Raw genomic sequence first — 11,036 nt, 5'->3', positions numbered from 1 at the left:
GTAGATGTACCTCATATTCGGTTTGCAACGGTTTTTTCACGAATATTCAAAACACATTTTAAGAAATCTACCTATAAATCTTAAAAGAGGAAAGGTTACAAACCAGTTTCAATCATGTTGAAGCTTACAAATTTTAAACTGATTTTGGTTTGCATATCATCCTGCAAAAATTGCATGACATGAAAAAGCTGCGATGAAAATGATTTTTTTATAGAAAAATCGTTACGTAACGATGAGCATACCTCCCCCCCTCCCCTATGTCACAATTCGTAACGCTCGAGCTTACCCCCTCCCCCCCCTAGGAGCGTTACGTAATTTATGGATGCCCCCTTATGTTCTATGACCATGGATTTTTCTGACTACTTATTACATATGACAATCACCCAGTTCAATGACTGTAGAAAATTTCATGCCCGACAACTTTGTCGAAGACTGGAAAAAGATTTGAGTTGATCCTGAAAAGTTATTGGCAATTTTCTAAAACTAATGTGACCATTTCATTAAAAAAAATATTTCTTGGCTTCATGATGTAGACATTAACTTCAGCTTTCATATGCATAAAGCAAATATTTTTTTGAACATGTAATATATAAACTACAGCATTTTTCCTGAGGTATTATTTTTTTGGATTTTTTTTTTCTTTCATGCTGAATAATGAGAAAACTATAAGCTTTAGCTATATATAATGTTCTAAATAATTTTACTGACATTACAAGGTTTCTAGTGATATAAGTTTCATTGTAATCGCTTTGATATAAAAAGAGTTATGACGATTTTAGCTTGGAGTGTCAAATTGACACTCCTAGTGCTGATTAGGGTAATGAAATCTAATGCGGATGAGGGTTATGGGGGGGTATGGAAATGTCCATGCTTGTCCACGGAGAGGGGGGTAGGGGTTTTGGTCATGACCACGTGGACATACTTACTTTCAAAATATTTTCTATTTTAAGGTGAATAAATATTAAGATGTTAAAATCAAAATCTTAAAATGGCACACATTTCCAGTTTAAGTATAAACAAGCAAGTGATATATGTATATAATAATAAAGAAATTTAAATTTTTTTAATTTTTTTGTATCAGGAAATTGTTATTCGGTTTTACAAAATCAGCCATTTCAATAACAAAAAGGCAAAAAGTGGTGTTTTCTAGCTGTCAAATTAAAGGTATTTAAAATAAAAACTTTTTCAAATCTGTCCACGTGGACATCTGGGGAGGGGGGTAGGGGTTTGCCAAATGTCCACGCTTGTCCACGGAGGGGGAGGAGGTGTGTGTGTGTGTGTTCCAACCGACGACCCCCTGAGCTGGCAGGTATGTTATGCAAAAGAGTCAATATTAATCAATTTGATTAATATTGTTCAATTGCGGGTGCTGGTGGTGTTAGCTCTATTGAAATTCCAGAAACCCATTTCAGAATGACAGAGACCTAGCTGCACATTCCGAGGTTACTTTCCTTATCAATAAGCCCCGCCCAATGATAGCCACATGACCAAATGGGTCATATGATTATGATTAGACTTTCCATCTTTTATTGTTGCCACATCGAAGTACTAAATGAATATAATTTCAAAATTATATAAAATTAGTACCCTAATATGTCCAATAAAAGATAGACATGTATTTAGTTCATGATTTGATACAAATATGATAATTATAATAGTGAATGAATGATTTATATTATGGCTGAAAATGAAAATAAGTTGTTAACAACTGCAACTTGCTGATCCGAGGAGCTGAAAGCAAAACTCGTGAAAATGCTTATGTATCATTTTTTTTTTAAACTCCATGATATTTAACACTGAATTGATATTTATCACTCTATCTTACCATTTTTTCATCTGAAATGTCAACCGATTATCGAGTTATCTCATATAACAAAATTTCAGTACATTAGTGGTTAACATTCGCTACCTCATACCAACTTGATACTAATTCAGTATGTGTATGTGTGTTTACGAATAATCACTTTATTTATTAAAAGTACAAAAGTAATATTTTTTTTTAAATTGGTTTTAAATTTATTCAAATATTCTGAATTGTAATACACATCGAAAATGTGATGATAATATTTGATGAAATTAAAGCATACCTATTTATAATTTATATTAAACTCAATTTAATGAAACAAAAAAAACAAGTAGGTGTTACATTTAATATTTTCGTTATTTATTCCGATACGATATTTAAGCGAATTTGCAAACATTTAAATTTAACCCATTCCCCATCAACAAATTAGAAGCGTGCATAAGAATTTGGCGCGAATCACCCCTCGCAAAATAAACAAATGAGAAAAACGAGTCGCGAAAAGCTACCAGGAACGCTCAACGTGAAATCATTTAAGTTTGGCAAGTTGGCATTATTGTCCTGTCAAATAAGCACTTCCGGAAAAAGAAGATAGAAGTGTGCAGTGCGAAAGGGGCATCCTCCCGGAAAAAAAAGTCCGCGCGATAAGAAAAGGTAAGCTACAGAATTAGCAACTGGCAGCCAGCTAAAAATCGTCACCTTTAATCTAGATTTCGCTGATTTCGCTCCACCACAAAGCGTAACGATACCGGGCCGCCAGCACCTGAAACGTGCGCAGGAAGATTGTGACAGCGGGAAAGAGGATTGCTCATCCGCATGCGATTTCCTCCATCACAAACAGAAGAGGAGAATATCCAAGGTAAGCGGACAAAATCAACGCCTTCAAAGCACCAACTAATTGCTTCTCATCCACCGCGCTACAGGGCCATTAGCACCCAAAACAGGCGTGAGAGCTAGAAGGAACTCCGCAGATCCGCATGCAATCTTCTCTGTCATACAACGAGGCGGAAAAAACACTATAGGTAAGCGGAATTTAAAAAGAACCGCATAGAAGCAACAACATTAATTTTTCGCAACACAACAGGGCCGAAAAAACATCTGGTATCGGGGCTTCTAGCATTCGAAGTCTGCACGCCAAGAGCAGAGAAATCCGGAGCTACTGTGGTGAAAGTCGATCATCGATATCGATTTCTGAAATCGCGAAGGACTCAAGAATAGCGAAGGTAAGCAGAAAAAGAAAACTGCCAATCAAGGAGTAGATGCTAATCAAATCCCAATCCTCAGATATCGCCTCACTATCCACCACAAAAGAAAGGACTGAGACAGAAAAGCGATAGAGGAAGTTTGGTAGAAGAGCCAACCAAATCAAAAGGGTCGTCAGCGTAAGTAAAACCCCTTTTTGATCACATTCTCTGGCCTAACCGGAAATCTCATTCCTCCAGGACCCTTTTTTTATTCTATCGGTGATCTTTCCAAACTTGTTCGGAGCGCCATCTGGTGGTGGGTCGAACTGCCTTTCATTTGGTGGAATCGAGAAATTTTGAATCTGTTCCGAAACGCTTCAAAGAACACCTCTCGAGGAAAAATTCGGTGCACACCAAGCGGAATAGTTGCAAAAGCGTTTCTGCTTTGCTACGTTGCTGTTTTGGAACGCCCCGCACTTAAGCGGAACTGCATGGAACGTGCTCAAGGCACTGGTGGAATATTTTTCCAAGCGAAGCAAAAGGTGGAAGTGCCACTTCATCTCGGAAAGGCGCGATCAAGCAGCTGTGCAGATTGTCAGACTTCAGCATCGACTGGAATCAGTCGCATCATCCGGAAAGAAGCGCTCTCTCGGAGAACCGATCCAATATTCTTTTCTTCGTCTGGCAAAAGGCGATCTTCTCGAGTTTGCATGCCCATCGTGCAAGCGTGCGCTCCATTCCTTTGTCACGGAGCTGTAATAACAGAAGCAAAAAGATCTCTGGGCATTGTTTGTGGCTGGCCATTCCGATTCAGCACACCGTCGGCGCTGAGGAACGCTTACCGGCCGAGTATCGTCGCAGTACAACTGCAAGCAATTTTGGAATCCGGTGCACATTGTCGGAGTTGTCCGCTACCAGGTTGTCGGAGTTGCGTAAGACAAACGGTGGCGCAATTTGGCAACCAGCGGAAACTACAGAATAGTTCAGCAAGAAGAACAGGACTGCACCTACAGGACGTTGTGCTCACTCCTCATCGATCTGCAGCAGAAAAGGAAAGCAAGTGCGTGTCAGTCCCAGTGTTCGACGGGATAGTGTCGTGTAATCCGCTGAATTGCAGCGTGCGCAGGGCGAGTGGCGTAGCCATCGCGGTGCGTCTCGGACACACCCAGTGAGGTGTGCACTCATTCATCTTCGGGACAACATTCCCAATGCAGAGTCCAGTGAGGTCGGAAACGGAGTGCAAGCCGTTCAAGCAGGGAAGCGTGAACATGAGTGAACCATGCTACTGCAACACAGCACACGTTAAGGCCAACAGGATGAGTAAATTGAATTAGCACGTAAGTTGCACTACATTATTGTTAATGGGGGGAAAATAATAAAATGGGTTACCCAAAATTATGCAACGATTGTTAATGTTGCTTCACCATAAGTTTGCAAAATTTTATTAGTTTTACTTGGTGGCATCGACCCCAGTAAGATAACGTCACAAATGGCGCCCAACAAAACGAACCTGTTTATTCAATAAAAGTTCGTTAAATGTTAATGTTCGTAATCACAATCATTTTTATTATTATTGTGAATACGCTTATGATTCTTATGATTATTATTGTTCGTTAGTAATCACTATTATTATCGCTCTTTTTTGAAATATCGTATCTTTCTTCGTTATATTGTCGTATCGTAACACATTTCTACTGGTTATTTGATCCATAAGATGAACTCTCGAATAGAGTTATTCCACCTCAGCGATGAGGAAATATCATACGAACTGGCCTTGCGCCATGTCACAAACCTAGCCCCTAGCACCAGACGGGCGAAGGTGGTAAAATTAAAGGCACTAGTCCAAGAGGACATATTAAGAGAAACTAATTACGTTAGCTCTGAATACGCGATGTCTCCGGAATCAAATGCTGAAGCCTGTCAAATGGCACTTCAGGAATTGAAAAATTTTGTAGATTTGGCAATTCAGAATGGCAACTCGGAGCAAATGGCTTGCGCTCGGTCGAGATTGCTACATTACCGACAACGATTATCGATTATACCGCCGGTCTCTTCGGTTAAAGAAGCGCGGAAAATTTTGAGCGATTTGGTCGAGATGTTAATTTCCGAAATAAACAGTGCTGTCAACAAAGTGGTGCGCAGTGATTCGGGAAATTTAAGCGGCAGATTGAGTGAGCCTAGCAGTGAAATAGCGGAAGGCAGAGATGAAGACGACAATCCTAGCTGGGGTCAAGCGGTCCCAAATCGACGAAGAGGTGCCACAGGTCAACAAAATCCAGCACGAGAGCAGGTCGAAGGGTTAGCTGGAAGGCAGCAAGTACAGGAGGACATCCGGAGTCCAACGAACTTCAACGTTGAAGCGGAAGTGGGTTTGAGATCCGTAGATGTTATCGACGAGTTGCGAGTTGATCTTCAACATCGGCAGAGGAGGCAGCGAAATTTGGGTGGCAGTTCTCCACATTCCACCAGAAGCTTTGGACACGAAGAGCAGCGAATGGTGAAGGCGATTCACAACTGGCCGTTCAAGTTTCGGGGTGAAAAGGACACAACTTCACTCAACATCTTCCTCGACAGGGTCGAGACGTTCGCCAGATCCGAAGGGCTAAGCGATCGTACCATTCTCGCTTCAGTAAAACACCTTCTTTTGGAAGACGCACTTGATTGGTACTCCAGAGCGTTAGCCCAAGGTCTTCTTCTTTCGTGGTCAGCATTCAAGCGAGAGATCCGTCGTGAGTTCTTGCCAAGTGGATATGCACAAATACTGCGTCAAGAAGCTAGTTTCCGATATCAAGGTCCCGATGAACCCTTTGGCAAATTCTACCGTGACATTTCAACTTTATTCCGGTTTATCGAGCCGCCGCTTACCGAAGAGGAAATGATGTTCATTGTGAAGAAGAACATGAACATGGAGTACGCTACCATCGTTACAGCACGACAGCCGAGAACACTAGTCGAGTTATTGGATGCATGCAGCAACTTCGATGAAACCAGGTTATTGTTAAGCAGACAGCGTAGGATTCCAATACCCCATACAGCTCTATTGGAACCAAACTTCGCTACACCGGCACCGGGTCGGGCACAGGCGACGCAGCATCAACAGCAGCGTTTCAACAGAGTTCACGCAGTGGAAGCCGATAATCAAGAACGAGTGGTAATGGAGCATCCGACTACGTCCTATCACCAGACAGAGGAGCACACGACTCCACAAGACTTCATCGATTGGCAGGAGAAATACGAACAGTGGTACGAGCAAGTTTGTGCCATGAAGCTTCAGCTGGAACGCAGACCAAATCTTTTCAATACAGGGCTACAGCAGCAAAACTCTCTACAGCGACCGGATCAGCGTCCGCAACCGCCTACAACTTCAACAGGTCAGAACAACTTTATGAATCGGCAAGGCAGTCAAGCGGAGAACTATCGAATACAACATCCGTTGCAACAGCAAGCTAAATGGGCGCCGCGGCAGCAGCAGCAACAACAGCAGCGGCCTCAACAGCCGCAGCCTCAACAGCAACAGCTTCAACGGCAATTCCAACAGCACTATCAACCACAGCTCCAGAACCAGCAGCTTCAGCAAGCAGGCAGCAACATGTACGATATAGATCCTGTTCAGCATACAGCGTACCGCCCAGCGCTTTGCTGGAACTGCGATGAGGAGGGGCATAGGTTTCCGGATTGCACGAAGGCACAGGCAATTCTCTTTTGCTACAGATGCGGTCGAAAAGGTTACACTTTACGCAGCTGTCTCGTTTGTAACAGCGAAGCGGAAAACGCCGCAGCGAGGAAGTGGTAGACGAAGGGCCAGATTCTTCGCAACACATCGATCAACCTTCAATACCTCCCGATTTAAAAAACATCAACTCTATAATCATCAATCCCGGACATGACAACCGTCCACACGCCGTTCTGGACGTCCTAGGAAAGAAAATCACAGCCTTATTGGACAGTGGAGCGAACTGTTCGTTGCTAGGTGGTAGTAAAGCACAAATTGTGGAAGAGCTAGGGTTACGAAAGGAAGTGTAACAGTTGTATTTATTAGTCATGTATTCAGTAACGTATGTTGCGCACACAAGTAGCACAGAATTAGAAAAAAACATATGCTGAAATTCTCTCAGTGTGGAACTTTTCACATCACTCTGGAACACCCCTCGTACGGTGTAAATGTCAAAAAGAAGGAAACAAAAAAACGGAAAAATCATTTCTGGGAGTGCTGACGTGGTGTTCGAAGGAAAATGCGCGCGGACACTTTTATTATTGAGTGCGTTGGTGAAAAGCGTCGGTTCGACCGTAACCGGAAGGCGGAGAACGACCAGCAGGATCCGGACATCACCACGATACTCGACACTCTCCGGTGCCGATTCCGGATTGCCCCGAGCAAGAATTCAACGGTTCTGGCGGCTGCTGGTTGTCCCGCCCATCAAAACGGTTGGGAAAACGCTGCGGGGAAGGCCTTGGACGCTCAGACACAGCGCTCCTTTCAAAGCTGCAAAAAACTTTGAGCGGGCTGATTGCCGAAGACCAACGGGCAGAGCCAGTCAGTCGGAGCGCACTACATCGCATTGGCATTAGGGAAGACCCACAGCACAACAGCCCCAATATCGGGGCTTTTTTTTGTTTCCCCTCTTTAGTCCCCAGCAGCCAAGCCGTAGCCACGCCACGTCAACTCACGTCGGTGCGCCTCACTGTTCGCCAGTCACCTGGGTCGGGTACGATCAAGCGATCCGCATCCGGGTTGCCAACGGGCATCGCAGCAGCCAGGTTCCGTCGTCTGGTGATAACCAGTCTGCCAACCGGGCAGCAGTAACAATAACGGCCATCTGGGCCTGGTCCGATCAGGCGATCCGCATCCTGGTCGTCAGCGGGTATCGCAGAAGCAGAGTTCCGTGGTCCGGTGACTACAAACCGGCCAACCTGGCATCAGCAACAACAACAACCACGCTTCGCAAGCCGTCACAAGAAGTCATCACAGAAGCGGACTTTGCTGGGGCTCCTCGGAGGCCTGCGGGCGACCGTAGCAGCAAAATTGGATCCGGTCACGACATCAGGCCAGCTTTGGTTCATCGATCACAGGGGAAGTACCCACCAAATGATCGCGACACCACTCTCGCAAGGCAAGAGAGGCGAGAAGGCAACCATCTCGATCCGTACTGCATCGCTAGCGGAATCCTGTGTTGCTGGATCAGCACTTTTGGGCAAGTCAGCAATTTGATGGCAGTGGGCACTCGAGTCGATGGGCGAGCAGCTACCAGTAGTGCATGTGCATGCCGCGCCGGAAGTAAAGTCAGAGTGAGTAAAGCGTTTTATTGAATACATGCAATCATGAAAACATAAATTTTATTAGTTGTGGCATATTTGGTGATGAGGAGCTTTACCGTATGCACTCCCACGCCCGTTCATATAAAGAAAAAACCTCGAACATTGGCGCCCAACTACAATTAACCCACATTTTTGATTGTTTTTGTGGTATTTTTATGTTGCTGTTTAGTTTATGCAGCATATTTTGAAGTTTAAAAGTTTGGCAATTTGTATTTAAGATTATTAGACCCTTTTTTCAAAATGGATATGGATCCAGCTTGTCTTTCTGAAGACGAGGTGAGTTATGAGTTGGCGCTACGTCACGTAGCAAATTTAAGCTCTCTTCCTAGAAGAGCGAAAGCGTTGAAACTTCGGCAAATTATGCTAGAAGATATAAGAAGCAATAAAATTTACGACAATTCTTCGCACATAATGGATGCGGAGCAAAATATTCGTGTCTGTCAAGAACGCGTACATACTTTGCTTGATCAATTAAAAACGGCCTACAAAGCAGCCGATTATCAGTTTATGCGTCAAGCCATTTCGCGTCTGATTCATTATCGGGATCGTCTAGCGATAGTTGAACCAACATCAAAGCTAGAAGACATGTATAAAACTCTCACTCTTCTGGTTCAATGTTCATTAGAGGACATTGAAGACGTGTTAAATAATCCGCGAAAGAAAGTAAGTGGACAAGTGCTAAGTGCTAGTGAGGATTATGGTGCAGCAGCAGTGGATCTGAGCGCATCCCGAGCCGAGTCGAGCAGAACAGGAACCATTCCAAAAGCTTCGAGGGACAGGATCGCAGCCAGCTCGAATCAGCTAGTCGACATCGGAAAGGAGCAGCCAGCTCGCAGTGCATCGCAGTCGGAGGCCAACTCATTCAGTTCAGGACGCGAAAGCACGTACTTAGGGAATTCACCATGGGTGAGCGGAGTTGCCGCAGTTGAAGAACCAGTTTCGAGGAGACATCTGCAGAGGCAACTGCTTTCAGACCGAGAGCGCAACGTGCACGAATCGCAGCAGGCAGCATCATACCTGCGCGGCGCTGAAGAACGTAATTTTGGGTCACAGCCACAACAGTTTAGTCGTCATCGTGCAGCTAGAAGCAGCGAGAAGCTTGGGTTTCAGGAAGACGACTCTGCTCCGCCACCGTACGCTTCAAGAGAAGCGGGAGAGTCATTTGCGAGGAATGAGTACAGCCGTTTAAGAGATGAATTACTGGAGCGATATATGCGACGTGAACAGGAAGCAAACCAACAACGGCGCTGGGAAGACCGACGTTCTTCGAGCAAGGCGATTCACAATTGGCAGATTTTCTACAAAGGTGAGAGGGATGGCGCGTCGTTGAACGAATTTATTCAAAGCGTGGAGGTGTTCGCATTGTCAGAAGAGGTTCCGGAGCAAGTTTTGTTGCAGAACATCAAGCACTTATTGAAAGGTGATGCTTTAAAGTGGTACGCGAGAGCATTCTTGAGAGGCGATTTGAGATCCTGGGGTGATTTCAAGCGGTTAATCCGGGGAGAGTTCCTACCAAGCAGCTACGCATACATTTTGAGGGCTGAGGCATATCATCGGCTCCAAGGGGAGCAAGAAACTTTTAGTGACTTCTTCGCAGACATTTCTACACTGTTCAGCTATGCAAATCCTCCCGCAACGGATAGAGAGAAATTGTTTATAATAAAAAAGAACATGAATTCTACGTACGCTCCGGTAGCAGCAGCACAGCAAGCAGCTTCGGTTGAACAACTGGTAGAAGCATGTAAGGAATTCGACGAGCTCAGAAAGCTCCAACAGCTGCAGCGGCGAATGCTACTTCCGGCAGCATCGCTGTTAGAACCATCGCTCGCTACGCCAGTGCCAGTACAACGCGCTAATCGCAGTGCTCCGATGAATCAGCGCTACGGAAGAGTCAATGTGCTAGAAGAAATGAACAGTCGCAGAAATGAAGAAGCAGTGAGTTCATACGGTGAATCGTCGGTGATCAACAGTAGCAACAAGGTGGAAGATCGTTTGGAGGAACTGATTCATCAGGTCGACGCATTGAGGGTGAGATTTGAACGCAGGGAGCAAAACACTACAAACACGCGGGAAAATCAATCGCGACCGGCCGTGTCCGGTCAGGAGCAACCAGAACCAACGAGCGTAAACACTCGACCACCAATGATTTGCTGGAATTGCGACGAGGAGGGACATCGCTTTATGGATTGTTCCAAACCACAAGCGATACTATTCTGCTATCGGTGTGGGCAAAAAGGTTTTTCGTTAAGGAGCTGCCCAAGTTGCCGTCATCGTTCGGGAAACGCCCCGGCGGGGAACTAGTAACGGAGGGACCAAATTCCTCGCCATGTTTTGATGATCCTTCCCAAATACCGGATTTCAACAACATCAACTCTTTAGTCATCAATCTAAACAACGACAATCGACCGCATGCAGTAATCGAAGTCCTGGGAAAAAGCATCACTGGTCTGTTAGATAGCGGGGCGAACTGCTCGCTTCTCGGAGGAAGCTGTGTACAGCTAGTGGAGCAGCTAAAATTGCGGAAAGGATCGTTGGCTGGAGGAATTAAGACTGCAGATGGAACGGAGCATCATTTCCAAACGTTTGTTCGTCTACCTATTGCTTACAATGGAAAGACCCGAGTAATCCCAGTATTGCTTTTACCGACCCTGCCGGATTGCGTGATTCTGGGGATGAACTTTTGGAATGAATTCGGAGTCAAGGCCATATGCTGTAGCATGAAATTACAAGGTGAA

The 11,036-nt window shown here is 44.8% G+C and overlaps 1 long non-coding RNA gene across 2 annotated transcripts; it reads left to right on the top strand.

Annotated features, from left to right (window-relative positions):
* Positions 1-2,283: 2,283 nt before the first annotated feature.
* Positions 2,284-3,259, top strand: LOC129749979 (uncharacterized). 2 transcript variants are annotated; one of them, XR_008738235.1, is made up of 4 exons: positions 2,284-2,455; positions 2,512-2,660; positions 2,725-2,823; positions 2,886-3,259. It is a non-coding gene; the product is annotated as an uncharacterized LOC129749979 (long non-coding RNA). The 2 variants fall into 2 exon arrangements; XR_008738234.1 differs by having other exon boundaries at positions 2,512-2,823.
* Positions 3,260-11,036: the final 7,777 nt, after the last annotated feature.

This window comes from Uranotaenia lowii, chromosome 2 (assembly GCF_029784155.1).
Source record: "Uranotaenia lowii strain MFRU-FL chromosome 2, ASM2978415v1, whole genome shotgun sequence".
Taxonomy (NCBI): domain Eukaryota; kingdom Metazoa; phylum Arthropoda; class Insecta; order Diptera; family Culicidae; genus Uranotaenia; species Uranotaenia lowii.
Note: the sequence above shows the minus strand (reverse complement) of the source record. Positions and strands in the feature narration are given on the sequence as shown.